Genomic DNA, 7,240 nt, shown 5'->3' on the forward strand with positions numbered 1-7,240 from the left:
GCAAACACACTCCTGTCAGTGCTGTAAGGGCTTGCAGGCAGTTGTTTTCCAGGTGTTCTCCATCAAAGGATCAGGCTCAGCCCTGGTGATTGCTTTTCTAAATGGGAAATCTGCATCAGCTGGGCTCTTTCCAGTCACCAGAACACAGCAGAAGGTGGCTCAGTTTTAGCCCACAGGCCTCATGAAAAGGTTACCTGCTTTGTACTCTATCAACAAAGGCTTAAGGAGTGCTTGCCTCTCTATTTTTTTGTTGGACAAGACAAGACAAGACAAGACAAAGCTACTTCTGATTCCTTGAGGAAAGGGGGTAAGTAATTTTACTGGTAATCAGTTTGTTAAAGAAGCAAGGGCTATTGTTTTTGGTTAGAACAGCATTGTAACTCCATATTTTGCTTCATTTCAATTTTGCTAAAGACCAGGGGGAGGGAGGAAGGAAAAAAGTTCTTAGCTTGCACAGAGTAAGAGTTTTTGTTTTTTTTCTTCACCTCCATCTTCAACTTGTTTTAAAACTTTAAATGGAAAGATTGTAGATGCCATGACTGGATTAATGTCTATAGACTAAAATATGTATTAGGGATGAACCTACTATCCTAACCAGCTTTTCTTGCTCAAAAGAGGCTTAGTCTATGTAGAAAGTGCAGGGTCTCTGGAGTAGAGCCTCTTCCTTTGAGACTTACAAGTGGTAAACTTTAGTTTGGACTAATGGTAAAGCTGTCCTTTCTAGCTGAGTTTTAAACTGGTGAAACTCTATCATTGCTGTCCAACTCCTCATGTGTTTTAGTAAGCGCCTTCTCCTTTCTTCCTCTGTTTAGTATAGCAGACTGTCGCATGTTGCACCAGGTAGATATGACTTTTGGAAGCAGATATGTCTATACTTATACCTAGCCTAGGATCATAATGAACAGCAAAACTAATGTCTCAGCCCAGTTCTAATAGCGGCTGAAATGGGTATGCTAAGCCTTACGTTTACTAGTTTGGGATAAGCTGTTGAGCAGTGTTGTAAACAAAGTAGCAACGATCTTTGTATTAAACACTAAATGTATATTGAAAATATTTTGGATATGTTCCCAGAAATATTTAATGTGTGTGGTGTGCATGAGTAACTACCTGTCTTTAAGCTTAAAACCTCTAAGTGTAGTTTCTCTTCTGTTCACTCTACCTCTTCCAGAACTAGGGAAGTTGTGGGTGGACCATCATTATTTCTAGCCTATTGCCTTAGCCACAAAAATATGCTTCCTAGAGCATGAGACTGGCCCAACTAGGACAGAATAATGGTCCGTCTACCCTAGTATCCTGTCTTCTGGTGCTTCAGAGGAAATGAACAGAACAGGGCAATTATCAAGTGATCCAGCCCTTATCCACTCCCAGCTTCTGGCAGTTGGAGGTTTAGGGACACCCAGAGCATGGGGGTTGTATCCTTGACTATCTTAGGAAACAGAGGGTTATTAGTAAGGCTATGTTTTAATCATGGGTATTTTTAGTAAAAGTCATGGACAGGTCACGGGCAGTAAACAAAAATTCACGACCTGTGACCTGTCCCGTGACTTTCACTATATATCCCTGAATAAATCTTGGGGTGGGTGGTGGAGTGCCATGGGGATGTGGGGAGACAGTTCCTCAGATTGATCTCATAAAGAATTGCTGAGGTGTAGAAATCTCCCCCATATCCTCTGCAGTGAAGATTGCTGCAAAACATTCATTTAGCTTCTCTGCAGTGACCTTGTCTTCCTTCAGCACCTTAATCATGCAGTGGCCCCACTGATTGTATGGCAGGTTTCCTGTTTCATATGTACTTTTTAAAAATATTTGCTGTTTTTATTCTCTTTTTTGCTCATTGCTCTTCAAAGATCCATTTTTTGGGGGGGGCATGCCTAGTCCAGTCTCTCTCAAGTTTTCTCCATTTTCTTAAGGAAATGAGTCTGCCTAACACATTAAGGAAATATTTCCTGATGAGTATGACTTTGCATTTGCTTAGTTTCATTCCATACTCCTTGGTATCCTGACCTTCAAACACTTTGCCAAAGTGATTTAATGGAAGGTCTATTGTGTGGCTCTATATATTTAGTGCTTTTCATCTTTTCTTATATCATTCTCTCCTAAACTGAAAGACACAGCTGATCGATTGCCTGCTGCTAGGGGAATCCCCAGAATTGTGTAGCTTCAACAGTGCAGTGTTGCACTTGTAAAGATAGGCTAGAGTAATTCTGGCTCTCATTTTCTTTTATATTGAATTACACAGTCCCCCTTTGTCCCTTAACATGGTTTGGTCTCTCTTCTATTCCATTTGGCATTGCCCTTGTATATTAGACTGCACTGTTAGCCAGCTGGTACATTTAGGGGATAGATCTCAGTATTGATACAAAAATGGTTAATACAATTATAACTTACTTATGCCTTGTAATAATGGGTCATTACAAACTTGCTAGTGCCTTTACTGAATTTTAAAAGTTAACTACAATTATGTTTAGACCCATGATGCTTGGAGAATATAACAATACTTATTGTTTTGTCAACTAGTGACAAGCCAAGTGTCAGGGAAGATAACACCGCTTTAGCCATAAAAACATGTTTATTACACCCAAGTGTCTTACACAAACCCTAAAATTCAGCTTTTAAGTGCTAGTTATAAATGACAGGTCATAAATCTAAGGCTCTTAAGGCAAATAGACAACAAATTCTCTCTCAAAGAACAGGACATGGCTCTTGTCTAAAGTTGGTGTAGATATCTTAGCTCAAAATCTGAACTTTCAAGATATTTTTGTTTTTTAGAAATTCCTGACTTTTAGAAGCATGCAATGATGCAAGAAAGTGGTGACAAGTGGGAAGTTGTAAAATTGAGCTTTTCTTTATCCTCCCCCAATCCTGCAAGGAAAAACCTCTAGTTAAACCTCGCAGAATTCTTGCTGAAAGTAACTAATTTGTTTTGTAAGCACTCTGTAAGCCTTCAAATGTCTAGAAAACCTTGAAGACATTGGTTACTCTTAACAAACTCGTACTTCTCTCAGTGCAAACATTATAATTCTTTAGCTGCTTAAAGATGACAAACCTCTTAAAATGTAAATATACATGTTATTTAAATGCAACCACTGATGTATAACTTCATAATGTTGTGAATAGATGCATATGTATAAATATATGAATGTAATTTGAGAAGACTAGATATTAATACAAATAGTCAATATTCATATTAATTGGGAAATGAATTTGTAATCTGGCAATACTTTAAGCAATTTCTTCACCCAACTCAGAGTTAACTCTCCAAAGATTTAAGAAAAAAGGACAGTGACTTCCTTAATGACTACTTGAGTTTAAAGACTCTGATTTGTCTTAAAGGACTGTTTTGAGAACTGCACACACAATCTGACTTGAGAATGATGTGGACTTAATTGAAGCAGAATTTCAACTCCTCTTAAACTCTGAACTGAAGAAATATCTCAAAATGACTAATGAGCTAAAACTCTCTAATTTCTAAAGGTATTCTCAGAATTTCCAACCACAAGAAACAAAAGCAATAAGGAGCATATTGCATATGTATTAAACAGACTACATAATCATGAGATGATCTTACTAAGTCTAACCCACAAAGGCATTGAGCCAGTAAAAGGATGAGAGCAGTTAACTCTAGACACACCCCTGGGGAAAAAAAAAATTGTGCTTGCCACCTTTCATGAAATTTTAGCAAAGAGAAGGATATAAGGTCTCTGAATTGAGAGAGCCAGCAGCTCCTGCTCATCTGAAATCCCTCAGCTCCATGCAACAGCCTCTCACCTCTTCCTACAAGCAAGACAGCTAAGGAGAAAATAGCCATACTGCAACTTTAAGATGCATCAACCTTAGACTTCAACAAGAATTGGTAAGATGGAAGTTAGCCATAGCACTGACAAAGTAGTAATGTTTCAATATTCCATTAAAATATTACAAGAAAAGTCTACTGTAATTTGGGATATTAATCTATCACCAAATTCTTTAGCTGATTTGCTCTTGATGGGAAGATGGCGGCTAACCAGGGGTAAGCAGAGAAATAGTGGGATTTAATTCTGATATAAGATTCTTTTAGTTTTTAGTTAATTTGCCTGTTACAAGAAAGCTACTTGACTATCTTTTAAGTTTGACTTAACTAAACCCTATGAAATCAAATTAAGTATTTAAGATTATAACTAGATAAAGGTGAGTAAACTGTCTAGGTTATCCAGGATAAACCAAACAAGACTCCTGTTCCCTTAAATGAAATTATTTTCCCCATCTATAGACTGTTATCTGAGAGACACTAAGATGGTACTCACTACTTAATTTTGGTTGTCTTGTACCAACGAGAAGACTCTCCTTGCCAGAGGTGGGCCACTCAAAGCTTGCTGCAGCAAGCCATACTGAAGTGACCATTGTTTTTTCTTGTTGTTTTTGGGAGTATTTTTTTCCTTAAGATAAAAGCGTTATACTTAATTGATTATTTTGCATACCGTTTAATTGGTGTGGTAATGAACTCCATGTAACTAAAATGGTGGGTGTCAATCCCTGAATTGGCATTCAGAGAGAGATGGCTCTTACCATGTCTTGTTTCTCTAGAGTATACATTTTCAGTAATTTTGTGTTTAAAAAAAAAAATAAAAAAATGATTTGGCATTCAACAGTTTGTCCTCTTTTTGCCTGTTTGTTCTCAGTGGTGGTTGTGACAACTCCCAAATTAAGAGGTGCTTTGCAGGCTTTACATTGCAATCATATTAGGATTTGCCCAAATTTGGGCTTATAGACTTTGGTCACTAGTTAAAGTTCATATCTTCTTCTGTAAGTAGAAATGAAGTAATTGGTGTGGATTCCAGTTATCCTGTACTAAAAGCTTTAAACTGAACAGGGCCAAATGCAATTTTATTGAGACCTGCCCAGAAAAGAGTTGGTGTTTTGTTTTTGGTTTATTGGGGGATTGAGGGGGAAGGGTGCTGTGATGTTTCTAGTGTCTTAATTTACTGGCCCAAGGTATAGCTTATCCAGGTCTTGAGAACAGTGCCTCATTCTTTACTGGTGTTTGCAGTTTCGTCCAGGCCTGTAAGACTCACCAATTTCAGAAAGGCAGTTTTTCATGACTTAGATTGTGTATGGAGGTAAAACTGGATCTGAAATGTTCTTGACCAAACACAATGTTGTACAGATTTCTTGGAGATTGGACCATTTCATTTAATTGGAACTGGAATGTACAGATTCCAAATTTGAGACATCTAAACAATTACAAGGCATTAGGTGGATTGAGTCACATAGCCAAGGTAAATCTCTCCAGCCCAATAGATGGAAGACTTGCACCTATTACAGAAGCTCAGGTGAGGGGTCCACCATTAGTCACCCCGCTTAAAATCCCACTCCCAGCTGCTGCCAACATGGGGTTCTAACCAGGTTGCCCTCCCTGGCCTCTGCTTTGGATGCTCTTTCATCACCACCTCCATGAGCAGTTTGAAGCCCCAGGCCCAGCCCCAGCCCCCTATGAGGTAGACAGGGATGATGAGTGCCAACTAACTTTCTACAGACTGTACATTTTTAGTAGTAATGGGGAAACATCCAAACAGTACCAGTTTAGGATGTGACACCCCCATCCACACTACTAGTCACATGGGGTTCTTGCTATGCTGTAAGGAACACCAGGATTAGAAACAAGCAGAATAATCAATATTCTTAATAAATTCTTTGCATTGGTCTTTGAGGATGAGGGAGATTCCCAAACCTGAGCCATTCTTTTTACATGACAAATCTGGGGAACTGTCCTGGATTCAGGTGTCAGTGGAGGAGATTTTTGGAACAAACTGATAAATTTAACAGTAATAAGTCACCAGGACCAGATGGTATTCACCCAAGAGTTCTGAAGGAACTTAGTAATTCTGCAATTTAATATGTAATTGGTTATGTAACCTATCATTTAAATCAGCTTCTGCATTAGATGACTGGAGGATAACTTAATGTGATGCCAATTTTTAAAAAAGGCTCCAGAGGGCGGTCCCAGCAATTACAGTCTGGTTAGCTTCACTTCAGTCCTGGGTAAATTGCTAATTGGAAACTATAGTGTAGAACAGAATTATGAACAGAATTTGTTAGGAAAACCATGTTGAGTCTTCCCTAAAGGGAAATCGTGCCTCCCCAATCTACTAGAATTCTTTTGAGGGAATCAACAAGCATGTGGACAGGGGTGATACAGTGGATATAGTGTACTTCAATTTTCAGAAAGCATTTGACAAGGTCCCTCACCAAAGACTCTTAAGCAAAGTAAGCTGTCATAGGATAAGAGGGAAAGTCCTCTCATGAATTGATGACTGGTTAAAAGATAGGAAACGAAGGGTAGAATAAATGGTCAGGCTTAAGAATGGAGAGAGGTAAATAGCGGTGTCCCCCCAGGGGCCTGTACTGGGACCAGGGGTAAACAGTGAGGTGGCAAAATTTGCAGATATAAAATTACTCAATAGTTAAGTCTAAAGCAGACTGGGAAGAGCTACAAAAGGATCTCAGGTGACTGGGCAACAAAATGTCAGATGAAATTCAATGTAGATAAATGCAAAGTGCAATGCACATGGGAAAACATTCCCAACTATACATAAAAATTATGGGGTGTAAATTTTCTGTTACCCCTCAAGAAAGAGATCTTGGAGTCATGGATAGTTGTCTGAAAACATCACTGCACATTGAGTGGGCAGTCAAAAAAAAGCTAACAATGTTAGGAATCATTAGGAAAGGAATATATAATACAGAAAATATCAAATGCCTCTATATAAATGCATGGTACACCCACTTCTTGAATACTGTGTGCTGATCTGGTTGCCCAATATCAAAAAAAGATATATTGGAATTGGTACAGGTACAGAAAAGGGCAACGAAAATGATTAGAGGTATGGAATAGCTTCCATATGATGAGGTTAATAAGATTGGGATGTCTCAACTTGGAAAAGAGATGACTAAGGGGGTATATGATAGAGGTCTATAAAATTATGAGTGGTGTGGAGAAAGTAAATGTTTACTCCTCAACCACAAGAACTAGAGGTCACCAAATGAAATTACTAAGCAGCAGGTTTAAAACCAGGAAGTATTTCTTCATGCAACACAGTGGAACTCCTTGCCAGAGGATGTTGTGAAGGCCAAGACTATAACAGGCTTCAAAAGAGAACTAGATAGTTCCATGAGTGGCTATCCTCCATGATCTTATTAGCCAAGATAGGTTTTGTATCCCTGCCCCTTCTCTGAAGTATCCCTAGACTTTGTTTGCCAGAAG

The sequence above is a fragment of the Mauremys reevesii genome, linkage group 16, assembly GCF_016161935.1.
Source record: "Mauremys reevesii isolate NIE-2019 linkage group 16, ASM1616193v1, whole genome shotgun sequence".
Classification (NCBI taxonomy): domain Eukaryota; kingdom Metazoa; phylum Chordata; order Testudines; family Geoemydidae; genus Mauremys; species Mauremys reevesii.